Source organism: Plecotus auritus (genome assembly GCF_963455305.1).
Source record: "Plecotus auritus genome assembly, chromosome: X".
NCBI lineage: Eukaryota > Metazoa > Chordata > Mammalia > Chiroptera > Vespertilionidae > Plecotus > Plecotus auritus.
Genome location: NC_137784.1, coordinates 58,121,142 through 58,136,639, shown reverse-complemented (window position 1 = coordinate 58,136,639; position 15,498 = coordinate 58,121,142). Strand labels below are relative to the sequence as shown.

At 38.0% G+C, this 15,498-nt stretch overlaps 1 protein-coding gene across 8 annotated transcripts in view; it reads left to right on the top strand.

The window, feature by feature from the left end:
* The window catches only part of PHKA1 (phosphorylase kinase regulatory subunit alpha 1), a 349,029-nt gene that overhangs the window by 238,213 nt on the left and 95,318 nt on the right, over positions 1–15,498 (top strand). The gene's annotated exons all lie outside the window — the stretch shown is intronic.

The following is a 15,498-nucleotide window of genomic DNA, read 5'->3' as shown; positions in this document are numbered from 1 at the left end:
ATAATCAGATATTTAAAACATTTTTCTCAAAACTCTGAAATGATAGTTTTTGAACAAGCAGTGACATGATGAAAGTGATGTTGATTTGATGATAGTATACTATAGTGAGGACAATCTTATATCAAGGAAATTAATCTAGTTATGACGTGATAGAAGATACATTTGATTGGTGGTAGTAAAAGTATAGTGGGAAAGAAGGATACAAGAGCCATTTTAAACAACACCAGTAAGTCAGATGTTGGCTAACTAGTATGAGATATGAATCAAAATAATGCTAAGATTTTGAGACTAGGTAAGTAATGCTGCCATTGATAGAGGCATTCTCTAGGAAGATGCCATTTTTACAAATAAAGGGGCATGTTGAGTTTGTGTTTACAAAGAGATTTCAAAATAGAAATACCTAATTAAGCCATGTGCCACATAATGATGTTTCAGTCAATGACAGACCATGTATACAGGGTGGCACTGGAAGATTATAATGGAGCTGAAAATTTTCTATCACCTGGTAACACTGTAAGGTCATAGCACAAGGCATTTATGTGTTTGTGCTGATGCTGGTATAAACAAATCTGTGCTGCCAATTGTATAAAAGTATAGCACATACACTTATATACAGTATGTAATACTTGATAATGATAATCAATGGCTGTTAACAGTTTATATATTTACTATACTATACATTTTGTCATTATTTTAGACTTTACTCTTTTTACTTATAAAAATGTTTGCTGTAAAACAGTATGTCGTGTTATTCCAGCAGCAGACTCATACATCTCATGTTTAACGCATCTCTTGATTGCCTTGGGTTTTTTGAATGTGTGTGCTTAATTTAATCTTGTGTTGTTTTGTACAGTAACATACTATACATGCTTGTAGCCTAGGAGCAATAGGCTATACCATGGACCCTAAGTATGTAGGAGGTTGTACTATATAAGTCTGTGTAAGTGCACTCTATGATGTTCACACAATGATGAAATTGCCTAACAAAACATTTCTCAGAACATATCCCCATCATGAAGTGCCACATGATTGTAGTTGGGATGAAATACACAGCCATAACTTGGGAAGAAGAATAAGACTAAGTATCTAGATTCAAATCACAAAGTTTTAATACTTAGTACATGGTCATACAACAAAAGTAGCAATAACTGCAATGTTTGATGAACACTTTCTCTGTGCCAGACACTGAGCTTTCAGTGCATTATTTTGAAATCTCCACAACAGCACTATTCAGGTAGATACTGTTAATAGCCCTATTTTATAGATGAGGAAGGTGACTCATTGTCAAGAATCACAAAATTAGTAATGAACAGAGTCAGACTTCATACCAGATCTATCAGTCTCCACAGCCTACATTATCAATAGCTGTTTGTTTTCTCATACAAAACACAAAGATTCCCAGAATATGTAAAAGAGAAAAATCCATCTTAGCATGCAATTGCTAACAAAATAAGCAATGGAGATTCAAGGTGGCTGTGAAATAAGTGGAAACTACACTTACCTCTTCCCAGTAGCAAACCGGAATTATAACTAAGTTATAGATCAATCAACCTGGATAACCAACTGAAGAGTAGCTGAATAGAGGTCTTATAACCAAGGATTTACAGAAGAAGCCACATTGAGACTGATAGGAAGGGCAGGAATGCAAAAAAGACTGGCCCTGCACTAATTTGTGGAGGCTGAGAATCCAGAGGGATATCTCAGCTGCAAAGGTCCCCCTTGTGAAGCAAGAGGTCTCAACCCCACATTGGGACTCCCCATCTCAGAACACCAGAGCTAGGAAGAGGTGCCAATGTAAACATCTGACTGTGAAAACCTGTGGGGATTCTGTCCAACAGGGAGAGACAGGAGTCTGCTATAAACTGAGGTGCCCTGTTAGAAGATCAGTGCACAAAATCTCATTCTCAGGCACTCACCCATGGCTCTGGTGGAGGGAAGATGACTCAGAGAAAACTGGAGTTATACAGAGAAGAACTGGGTTATGTGGCCACAAGGAAAGACCTGAAGGATCAGCTATCAAGGTCCCTGTTCTGAGTCCCTTTCCATACTTCCCAGAGACATCAGTTGCCCTTGGTCAAGCCATCCTATTCATGCAGAACCAGCCTGGAGCAGGCCACTAACCATGTACTCCAGATTCCCAGTCACCCCACCCTGTTGATCTCACACCCTGCTGAAATCTCTGCTGGCTGCACCCAGCTTGGGCCTGCTGTGTGCTCATTTGGAGTAGCTCTTGTAAAGATTCAGGCATATACTGAATGGTGTGGCTCTGGAGTGGGGGCCACTAAACCCCATTAACCTGACTGGCTAGGCGTATAGTGTGTTGTGACTTGAGGAACACTTAAGGAGAACCTGGTGAAACCAGGAATTGGTGGAGGCTGAGGCAGAGACTGAGTGGTGTGGCTGTGGAGCAGGGGCCTTTCTCCCCTCTGCACACCTGTCAGGCACTGCCCGCCAATAGGAGTTAAATGAGCTTTGTCCTCCCAACTTTCACTGGTCCTGCCTTGCTGAGCTAACACCCTGCAGAAAGGTTTGTTGGCTGCACTCAGCTTGGGTGCCTGGTGTACTCTTTTTTAGGGAACACTTGAGAAGATCTGGGTAGTCTCAGGGATTGATGGGGAGTTGGGCAGAGAATGAATTGTGTGACTCTGGAGCAGAGGCCATTTCCTCCCCCTGTGCACCTGACCAGTGCCACCTCCCCCACATGAGATCTACATCCTCTGAACTCTGGGAGGCCCCACCCAGCCAAGCTCACATCTTGTGGAGGAGACTGTGTACTGTGGCCAGCCCATGCCCACCCTGCAGACATTTTTGGAAGGCTCTTGATGAAGTCCAGGCAGCCTCAAGACGTGACAGAGCATCTGACAAGCAGAGGTGGATCTCAAGGTACCTTAGGCTTTTTGCTGACCGGCACATGGGCTCAGAACTGATGGAAGCTAATCTTGGTACATAGGATAGCCCCTTCCATGTGTTCCCAGGCCCAGCAGAGGTAGCCAGAAAGTGTGGAACACTTGGTAGCTCCAGACAGGCAGCATCTGACATTAACCTGCACCGGAGTTCTTCCTAAGAGTCCCACAAACAAACACTACTATTGGCAGGCTTCATACCACATCTGAGCATGACCCAATTAGCCACACAAGTGGCACACCCAAAGTGAGATCTTGGAAGGTGCCAGAACCTGCTGGGACTAATTCTGCTTCAGGGGGAAAATCCAAGCACAGCAGCTTGTGCACTTTGTTCAAGGTCAAACTTCATAGTCAACCAATTTGAGGTTCAATACCACTAAGTGAAAGTCTAACAACAATCAAGACCCAACTGCAGCTTGGCTGGTGTTGCTCAGTGGTTGAGCATTGACCCATGAACTAAGAGAGCACTGGTTCAATTCCAGGTTAGGGCACAAGCCTAGATTGTGGGCTTGATCCCCATTTGGGGGGTGTGCATGTGCAGAAGGCAGCTGATTGATGATGTTTCTCTCTCAATGATGTTTCTATCTATCCCTGTGCCTCTCTCTCTAAAAATCAATAAAGGGAAAAAATTTTTAAAAAGACCTAACTACAACAGCAGGGCTCACATAACACAAAAAACGGGAAAATTCTGGAGCACCTAGCCCAGGTGATCAAGAACATTGTGCCACTGAGACCCACAAGACACCTACTACATAAGGCCATCATACTAGGACTGGGAGACATAGCAGATCTACCCAATACACAGAAACAAATGCAAAGAGGCAGCCAAAATAGGTAGACAAACAGGTCCCAAAGAAAAGAATAGGAGAAATACCCAGAAAAAGAACAAAATTAAATGTAGACAATCAAGCTACCAGATGCAGAGTTCAAAACAATGGTGATAAGGATGCTCAAGGAACGTAGGGGAAGAATGAATGAACTCGGTGAGAACTTAAAGAGATAGTAAGCATAAGAAAGACATAGAAACCATAAAAAAGAACTAGGAACCCCCATAAGACTGTCAGCTGATTTCTCAACAAAAACTTTAGGCCAGAAAGGATTGGCACAAAATATTCAAAGTGATGAAAAACAAGGACCTACACCAAAAACTACTTTACCCAGCAAGGCTATCATTTCAAATTGAAGAAGAAATAAAATGATTCCCAGAAAAGAAAAACCTAAAGCAGTTCATCAACAACAAACCAGTATTACAAGAAATGCTAAAGGTACTTCTTTTTTTAATATTTTTTATTGATTTCAGAGAGGAAGAGGGAGAGAGAGATAGAAACATCAATGATGAGAGAGAATCATCCATCAGCTACCTCCCGCACACCCCCCACTGGGGACTGAGTCCACAACCTGGGCATGTGCCCCCAACCTGAATCGAACCCGGGACCCTTCAGTCCACAGGCTGAAGCTCCATCCACCAAGCCAAACCAGCCAGGGCTAAAGGTATTTCTTTAAAAATAAGAAGAATTAGATAAAGAGGAATATAATGATAAAAAATAAAATGGCAATAAATACATACCTATCAATAATCACTTTTAATGTAAATGGACTGATTCTGCAATCAAAAGATAGGGTAGCTTAATGGGTAAGAAAACATGATCCATATATATGCTGTCTACAAGAGACCCATCTCACAACAAAAGATACACACAGACTAAATGTAAAGGGATGGAAAAAGATATATCATTGCAAATGGAAATTAAAAAAAAAAAAAGCTGGGGTAGCAATACTCATATCAGACAAAACACAATTTAAGACAAAGGCTATAATAAGAGACAAAGAAAGTCATTACATAATGATAAAGGGATCAATCCAACAAGATGAAATAACTCTTGTAGAAATTTATGAAACAAACATGGGAACACCTAAATATATGAAGCAAATATTGATAGCCATAAAGGGAGAAATCGACAGTAATAGAATCATAGTAGGGAACTTTAACACTCCATTGACATCAATGGATAGATCTTCCAGACATAAAATCAATAAGGAAACAGTGTCATTAAATGACACACTAGATCAGATGGATTTACTTGATATTTTCAGAGCATTACACCCTAAAACTGAATTTTTTTTCAAGTACACATGGAACATTTTCCAGGAGAGACCATGTCTTAGGCCATAAAATAAGCCTCAATAAATGTAAAAGATTGAAATCATGTCAAGCACTTTCTCCTACCACAATGGTATGAAACTAGAAATCAATTACAAGAAATAAACAAAAACACATAGAGGCTAAATAATATGTTAGTAACAATGAATGAGTTGACACTGAGACCAAGGAAGAGATTATAAGATACTTTGAGACAAGTGAAAATGGAACTATGACAACTCAAAATCTATGGGACACAGTGAAAGCAATTCTAAGATGAAAAGTCATAGCAATGCACGCCTACCTCAAGGAAAATCTCATATCTAACCTTTCACTTGAAGGAACTAGAGAAACAGCAACAAACAAAGCCCAAAGTGAGTAGAAGGAAGGAAATAAATAAGATCAGAGCAGAAATTAACTAGAATGTAAAAACAAAAACAAACAAACAAAAAAACCCAAAAGATCAGTGAAACCAAGAGCTGGTTCTTTAAAAAGATAAACAAAATTAATAAAGTTTTAACCAGACTCATCAACAAAACGAGAGACAAGACCTAAATAAATAAAATCAGAAATTAAGGAGGAAGTAGCAATTGACACCACAAAAATGCAAAGGGTTGTAAAAAAGTACTCTGAACAACTATATGCCAACAAATGGGACAATCTGGAAGAAATTAATATATCCTAGAAACATACAAGCTCCGAAGACTGAATCAAAAGGAAACAGAAAATCTGAAAAGTACTGAATACATTCAACAAAATTGAAGCAGTAATTTAAAAAATTTCCAATAAACAAAATCCCAGGACCGGATGACTTCACAAGTGAATTTTACCAAACATTCAAAGAAGAACTAACATCTATCCTTCTCAAACTATTCCAAAAAATGCAAGAGGAGGGAAGACTACCAAATTCACTTTAAAAGGCCAGCATTATCCTAATTCCAAAACTACAAAGAAAGAAAGTTTTAGGTCAAAATACATGATGAACATATATTCAAAAAATCCTCAACAATATATTAGCAAACCAAATTTAGCGATACATTAAAAAGATCATACACTATGATCAAGTGGGATTTATTCATGGGATGCAATTTCCTTTTCTAGGGGTGTATATTATACCTCTTATGAACACTAAAACAGTAAGGACATGTTTAGGGGAAATATTACTTAAAATTGAACTTACTTTATCCATTTTAAAAGTATTTTGTGAAAGCAAATATGTGTACATATATGTTCTGATTAAAAAATAAGTTGAATAGAATGGGAAAAAGGAGAATGAAAAGTAGAATGGTTCAACATCTTAAAATCCATAATTACCTCATAAATAAAAAGAAGGATAAAAATCATTGATCATATCAGTAGATACAGAAAAAGCATCTGATAATCCATTTATGATAAAAAAAACTTTCAGGAAAGTAAGAATGGAGGGAATATACATTCAACACAATAAAATCGAACATCATATTTAACAGGGAAAAACTAAAAGTGTCTTCCTTAAGATCATGAACAAGACAATGTACTACTGGAAGTCCTAGCCACAGCAATTAGACAAGAAGAAATAAAAAGTATCCAAATTGAAAGGGAAAGGGTAAAACTCTCATTATTTGCAGATGATATGATATTGTATATAGAGAACCCTAAATGTACATCAAAAATACTAAAACTGATAAATGAATTCAGTAAAGTAATAGGATACAAATAAATATTCAGAAATCAGGTGTATTTTTTATACACCAATAATGAACTATCAGCAAGGGACAGTAAGAAAACAATCTCATTTATATTTTCTTAAAAAGAAATACCTAGGAATGAATTAAATGTAGAAGGCAAAGCCCTGTACTAAAAAAATTATGAGACACTGAATAAAGAAATCAAAGAATATAGTAATAAATGGAAGCATATACCATGTTTATTGATAGGAACTATTATCACCATTAAAATGTCCATATTTCCCAAAGCAATCTACAGATTGAATGGAATTCCTACCTTCACATAGTTGTGAAAAGACACCCATTTATCTCCCTCCTTAGGGAAGGGTGTTCAAGAAGTGCTAGTGGGAGCTTAAGCTTTCATCCTTACCCAAAGGTAAAGGAACCCCTTTCACACCTACCTAGGGCTCCCTTCCTTGCTGTACAGTGTCAGAGGAGACCTGCTGAATCAGAAGATTCAGTAAGATCCAGAATCTCATAAGATGACAGCCCAAATTTCCAGAATACAATAGAAAATAACTCATATCAATGTCCAGGAAAATCTTCAATGAAAAAAACATGATCAACATACACCGATACCATAATTCTAATATCTTTCTCTGTAGAGAAAGATATTAGAATTATGACAAAGATTTTAAGTCAATCATCATAAAAAATACATTAACAAGCAATCATGGCCACCCTTGAAACATGAAAGTAGGCAGTCTCAACAAAGAAATTCTTAGCAAAGAAATTGAAGACATAACAAATGAAAGGAAAGTTTTAGAACTTAAAACTACAATAACTGAAATGGGTGCTGGATGGAGAAAATGGCGGCCAAATAGGCAGACCATTATTGCACTTCCTCCCAGGGCCAGACTGTAAATACAACTAAATTGGAGAACATTCACCTGGAATTACCAATTGAAGTTCAGCTGAGGAGGAGACATATCAAGGAAGGACAGAAAACACCTGGAGACTGATAGGAAGGGTGAGGTCATGAGAGGAGCTGACCCAGCTTCCATGGGCTGTAGGCTGAGAGAGAGGAGGGATCTCTTGACTACTGGAGGGTATTTTCCATCAGAAGATTGAGGCCAAAAACCCAGGCTGGGCTCCACAGCCTGGAGAACCAGAGTCCTGACCAGCAGCCCACATAACATCTAGCCATGAAAGGTCACAGGGCTCCTGGCTGCCAGGGAGGCTGGAGCCAGTAGACCAGAGCTAGATGGAAAGACTCAGTTTCAGTTTATTTAAAAAATATTTTTATTAATTTCAGAGAGGAAGGGATAAGGAGAGAGAGATAAAACATTGGCTGCTTCCTTTATGTTCCCTGACCAGGAATTGAACTGTGATCTCTTAGTTCATAAGTCAATGCTCAACCCCTGAGCCATGCCAGTAGGGTATTTTTTTTTAACCCAGAGCACAGGAGTTTTATTTGTAGTTACTCAACCGAGGCTTTGATGCAGGGAGGTTGGTACGGACTCAAGGTGCCGAAGGAGAGGTTGGGGTAGGAAGCATTGCAGGGAGACATGGAGAGGCAGCAGCCAGGAGTCCTGCATTTGGTCCTACCCTCTCCCCCAAACTGAATAGGCTATTTTTCCTGAGAGGAGCTAGCTGCTCCCAGAAGCCACACTCAGGTAAAAGGGAAAAAAAACCCTCCCTAGGTGATACATCCCACCCTACCTTTAGGAGCCTTGCCTGCCACACCTTGCATTTTGACCTTTTCAGTGGAGACAACAGCAGAGGCCAAGCCTATAGATGGGAACAATCTCAGGAAGCATCAGTGAGTGGATTGCAGGTGGGGCCATCTGTCCTACTGTCCCAGGTAACCTGACTGGTGCTTTCCTACCTGGGGAGCTGATAGAAACCCCAGGTTTCCAGCTGATCCCACTGGACTGCATACAAGCATCTCTGCCCAGCCAAGGGCAGAGTTATATTCTGGGCTACTCGTAGAGGAATAGCTCTGGGACAGGGAAACACACCGACCATATTCCCTGAAATCTTAATGGCATCTCCCCCTCACAGAAGACACAGGGGTCTAGACTCCTGATTCCTCCTAAATCCCTTTTAGAAACAGACTTTTGAATGATTAATATTGACAGCTGGATGACAGACAAAGGCAGGCAGAGGTGGAGCCTGGGGAAACTAGGGAAGTTTGCTGATCCAGCGCTGGGCCTCCATGCTGCTAACAAACCTGCTTTATAGGGCAGATTGAACCCTGCTGCTTGCAGCCAAGTGCTGTGGAGACAGACATAAAATGTGGATCTCTTGGAGCTTCAAGCAGTTTGCTGAAAGCCAAAGGAGGACAGTTTCTGACAGTGGTTAACAATTAAGTGCCTCCAGGGAAGCCCAGAATTGGAAGACAGAACAGTTAGCCACAGATGGCAGAAGAGCAGGATCCAAAGGTAGCGCCCAGAAGGCAATAAACTCTGCTGAGATGAATGCCACTTCACTTTCTGAAAATTATTTTCCCTTCCTTTTTTTTCTGTTTTGTTTTTGTTTATCTTCTTTATCTGCTTTATTGATTGGTTGTTATTTTATTCTCTGTTTTATCAGTCATATGTCTAATCTTTGTCTTCCTTTTGCCTACTAATTTTTCCCCCTCCTCCTTTCTCATCTTTTTTTCTTTTCTTATTTTGGGTCTATCTGCTTTCTCCTCTATTTTCCTTTTCAATTTTTTTTCTTCCTCCTTTATTCTTATTTTCTTTCTTTGATCTCTGTGCCTTCATATTTCTTTTTCTACCCTCCCCCAACCTTTTCTTTGTTTGTGCTTTTTTTTGGTTTGTTTTTTCTTGTATTTTTTCTTTCATTCCTTTCTTCTATTATTCTTGCTGTCCTTTCTTTTTCCTAATTCTCTCTTCTCTGGTGGTTGTTTTTATTGTTTCTATAGGGATATTATGTATGTTTTGTTTTATTTCTTTGTTTAGTGTTTTGTTGTGTTACATTGTGTTCTTGTCGGTCAGCACCTCCCCAACAGCTCACATGTGGCCAGGGGTAGTCCACATAATCAGCCAACCTGAGAGGAGATTCCATCCATGAAAGGGACAACAACATTCAAGAACCAACTACAACAGGAGAACCCAAATAACTCAAACAAGAGGCATTCTTAGAACACCCAGCTCAGGAGATCTAAGAGACTGTACCACTGGGTCCCACAAAACACCTACTACATAAGGCCACTCTACAATGTCTAGGAGACATAGCAGTTTGATCTAGTACATAGAAAAAGATATAAAGGGACAGAAAATATAGGGAGACAAAGAACAACCAGCAAATGAAAGAAAAGGGGAAATCGCCAGAAAAGAAACTAAATGAAATGGAAGGAAGCAATTTGTCAGATAGAGAATTCAAAGTAAGGGTTATAAGGGTGCTCAAACAACTCAGTGATAGCTATAAGCAACTTAATGAGAATTATAAGTGACTTAATGACAACTACACAGATGTAAAAAGAGAGGTTGAAACAATCAATTAGAATGAATGGGAAATGAAGAATGACATAGCTGAAATGAAGAACACACTGGAAGGATTCAACAGTAGACTAGAAGAAGCTAAAGACTAAAGGAGCGGATTAGAAGACAAGGTAGAAAAAACACCCACTCGGAGTATCAATTGGAAAAAAATTAAAAAGCAGGAGGACAGTGTAAGGGAACTTTGGAACATTAAATATAATAACATTCGCATCATAGGAGATCTGAAAAGAGAAGAATCTCGGCAAGGAATACAGAACCTGTTTGAAGAAATAATGGCAGAAAATTTCCCTAAACTGCTGAAGAAAAAGGCCACCCAAGTTCAGGAAACACAGAGAGTCCCAATCTAGATGAACCCCAAAAGGCTCACACCTAGGCAATTCATAATTGAAATGCCAAACATCAAAGACAAGAAAGAATCTTAAAGAGGGCAAGAAAGAGACAGAACATTATCTCCAAGGGTGTTCCCATTAGACTGTCAGTCAATAGAAACACTTCAGGCCAGAAAGGAATGTCATGAGTATACAAAGTAATGAAAACCAAGGTATTGAACCCAAGTGTACTCTATCCAGGAAGGCAATCATTCAAAAGTGAAGGTAAAATAAAGAGCTTTGCTGACAAAACAAAAACAACAACAAAAACACAATACAAAAAAAACCTGAAAGAATTTATTACCACCAAACCAGCACAGCAAGAAATGCTAAAGGGATTGTTGTAAGAAGAAGGAATAGAGAGAAAAAGAAAAACACAGGAATAAAGAATAAGAATAGCAAAAAAATAAGTACCTATCAATAATAACCTTAAATGTAAATAACTCAAATGCTCCCATCAAAAGATATATGGTAGCTGAATGCATAAGAAAACATGACCCATGTATATGCTATCTGTAAGAGATCCAACTCAGAACAAAATACTCAACACTGGATGAAAGTGCAGAGATGGAAAAAAGTTTTCTTGGCAAATGGAAATGAAAACATATCTAGGTTAGCTATACTCATATCTGAAAAAAATAGACTTCAAAATGAAGGCCATAAGAAGAGATAATGAAAGCCACTTTATAATACTAAAGGTATTGATACCACGAGAGGATATGACCCTGATAAATATATATGCACCCAGTACAGGTGCATATATATAAAACTTCAGGTAGATTTTAAGCGAAAATCATAGTAGGGGACTTTAACACTCATTGGTATCACTGGGTAAGTCTTCTGGACAAAAAAATTAACAAGGAAACAGAGATCCTATATGACACACTAGATCAGATGGAATTAATTGGCACTTACGGAACATTTTACCCCAAAGCTACAGAATATGCATTATTCTCAAATGCCCATCAGTCATTCTCAAAGATAGACTAGATGTTAGGATGCAAACTAAGTCTCTACAAGTTCAAGAAGATTGAAATCATATTAAGCATTTTCTCAGATCACAGTGGAATGAAACTACAAGTCAAGTACAATAAAAACACTAACAAACATTCAAACACATGGAGGCTAAATAGCATGTTATTAAACAAGGAATGGGTTACCAAAGAGATCAAGGAAGAAATAAAAAAAACTTCCTGGAAACAAATCAAAATGATCACACAACAACCCAATATCTATCAGACACAGTTAAAGTGTTCCTGAGAGGGAAATTCATAGCATTACAGGCCTACCTCACAAAACAAGAAAAAACTTCTAATAAACTATGTAACCCTACTGCTTAAAGAAATAGAAAGCCAATAACAAAAAAAGCCCAAAGTAGAAGGAAGGAAATAATAAAGATCAGAGTGGAAATAAATCACATAGAAATAAAAAAATATATAAAAGATTAATGAAAACAACAGTAGGTTCTTTGAAAAGATAAACAAGATTGATGAATCTTTAGCCAAATTCATCAAGAAACAAAGAGAGAGGACCCAACTTAACGAAATCAGATACAAAAGAGGTGAAGCAACAACCGCCCCCAGTTGTAAAGATTGTAAAAAAAGTACTATGAACAACTATATTCCAACAAGCTTGACAAGCTGGGAAAAATGGCCCTATTCCGAGAGAAATAACAATTTTTCAAAACTCAATCAGGAAGAATAAAAAAGCCTGAATTGGCCAATAACTACTGATGAATTTAAAAGAGTAATTTAAAAACCTCCCAGCAAACAAAAGCCCTCCTCTGGATGGATTCACAAGGGAATTTTTAACAAACATTCCATGAATAGCTAACACCTATCCCCCTCAAACTATTCCCAAAAATCCAAGAAGGAACACCTCCAAGCTCTTCTTATGAGGTCAGCATTAGCCCAATTTCTAAAGCAGATAAAAACATTACAAAGAAAAATAATTGCAGACCAATATACCAATGAATATAGATACTAAAATTCCCAAGAAAATATTAGTTAATCAGATCCAGCAGTGCATTAAAAAGACATTACATCATGACCAAGTGGGATATATTCCGGGAAATGTAAGGCTGGTATAATATTTGCAAATCAATAAATGTGATACATCACATAAAAAATTAGAAGACAAAAATTACATGACCATATATGAATTGATGCAGAAAAGGCGATAGACAAAATCCAACACCTATTTTTGATAAATCTCTTAGCAAAGTGGGACTAGAAGGATCATAACTGAACATAATAAAGACTATATATGACAAACCTACAGCCAACATCATATTCAGTGGGCAAAAACTAAAACCATTCTGCCTAGGAACAGGAACAAGACAGAGATTTCTGCTTTCACCATTCATATTCAACTGGAAGTCTCAGTCACAGTGATCAGACAAAAAGAAAAGGCATCCAAATTGGAAAAGAGGAAGTAAAACTCATTATTCACAGGTGACATGATATTGTACATAGAAAACCATAAAGACTAAACCAAAAAACTACTAGACTTAATAAATAAAACTGACAGCATAGCAAGATACATAATTAAGACCCTGAATTGATGGCCATTTTATACACCAATAACGAACTCTCAGAAAGAGAAACTAAAAAAAAAATCCCATTTACCATTATAACAACAAAAAAGTAAGATCCTTTGGAATAAACTTAACCAAGGAGGTATAAGACCTGTACTCAGAAAACTACAGGATGTTGAAAAAGGTGCTAGAGGAAGAGATAAACAAGAGGAAGAATATATCGGGTTCATTGATTGGTAGAATCAACATCATCAAAATGTCCATACTACCCAAAGCAATTTATAGATTCAATATAATCCCTATTAAAATACCAATGACCTATTTCACAGATCTAGACCAAACACTCCAAAAATTTATATGGAACCAAAACATACCCTGAATAGCCAAAACAAGGTTGAGAAAGAAGTAGAAAGTTGGAGGGATTACAATGCCAGATATCAAGTTACACTACAAAGCCACTGTTCTCAAAACAGCCTGGCATTGGCACAAGAACAGGCATATAGATCAATCTAACAGAACACAGAACCCAGAAATTCACCCAAGCCATTATGCTCAATTAATATTTGACAAAGGAGGCAAAAGCACACAATGGAGTCAAGACAGTCTCTTCAAAAAGGATACTGGTGTTTGGAAAATTGGAGAGATACATGTAAAAAATGAAACTTATACCATACATAAGAATAAACTCATAATGGATAAAAGCCTTAAATATAAGTCATGGAATGATAAAAATCTTAGAAGAAACCATAGGCAGCAAAATCTCAGACATCTCTGGTAGGAATATGTTTGCCAATACATCTCCTAGGGTAAAGGAAACTAGGGAGAAAATAAATAAATAAATAGGACTACATAAAAAAGCTTCTGCACAGCAAAAGAAACCATCAACAAAATGAAAAGTGAGCCCACTCTATGGGAGAACATACTTGTCAATGATACATCTGATAATGGGTTAATTTCCTAAATATATATGGAACTCATACAAATTAACAAAATGAAAAAAGGCCAATTTAAAAATGGGCAAAGGACCTATATAAATACATCTCCAAAGTGGACAGATGGCCAAGAGACATGAAAAAATGCTCAAAGTCACTGATCATCAGAGAGATGCAAATTAAAACGACAATGAGGTATCACCTCACACCTGTCACAATGGCTACCATCAACAAATCAACAAATGATAAGTGCTGGCATGGATGTGGAGAAAAGGGAACCCTAGTATACTGCTGGTGGGAATGCAGACTGGTGCAGCCACTCTAGAAAACAGTATGGAGTTTCCTCAAAACATTAAAAATAGAATTGCCCTTTGACTCAGTTATCCCACTTCTAGGAATATACCCTAAGAAACCTGAAACACCTGTCAGAAAGAACATATGCACCCCTATGTTCATAGCAGCCCTATTTACAATAGCTAAGATCTGGAAATAGCTCAAGTGCCCATTAGTAGATGAGTGGATAAAAAAGCAGTGGTACATCCACACCGTGGAATACTATGCAGCAGTAAAAAAAGAAGGATCCCTTACCCTTTGAGACAGCATGGAGGGACCTGGAGAGTATTATGCTAAGCAAAATAAGCCAGTCAGAGAAAGATAAGTATCATATGATCTCACTCATTTGTTGAATCTAGTGAACAAAATAAACTGATGACTAAAATATCCAGAGTCATAGAAGCATGTAACAAACTGACGAATCTCAGAGGAAAGGTGGGAGTGAGTGCAGAGAAATTAACTGGTGAACTTATAAGCATAGATGCACAGCCCATTGACACAGACAGTAGTGTGGTGAAGGCCTGGGATGGGTGGGTGTGGGATGGAGATGGTCAATGGGGAAAAAGGGGGACATCTGTAATACTTTCAACAATAAAGGTAAATTTTAAAAAAAGAATAAAGGGGAAGAATACATTCTCAGATAAAAGAAAACTCAATGAATTTGTCTGTAGTAGATCTATCCTAAAAGAATGGCTTAAAGAAAGATATTGAAATGAAAAGGAAATAATGCAAGATAGAATATTGAAACACCAAGAAAAAAAAGCAAGAGTGGAACAGGTAAGAATATGTATAAATATAGTAAATATTCTCCATGTCAGATTTTTTTTATTGTTTAAAGTATTAAAAATAGTAGTACATTTGTCTCCTTTTTTCCCCATTGACCTTCCCCTGGCCTCCCCTACCCCCTGGCACATGCCCTCACCCCACTCCCCAGTGTCTTGTGTCCATTGCTTATGCATATATGCATGCATACAAGTCCTTCAGTTGATCTCTTAACCCCCCCCCCACAACACTCCCCAGCCTTCCCGCTGTAATTTGACAGTCTGTTCAATGCTTCTCTGCCTCTGTATCTATCTTTTTGTTCATCAGGTCATAATATTCTTTATTATCCATAAATGAGTGAGATCATGT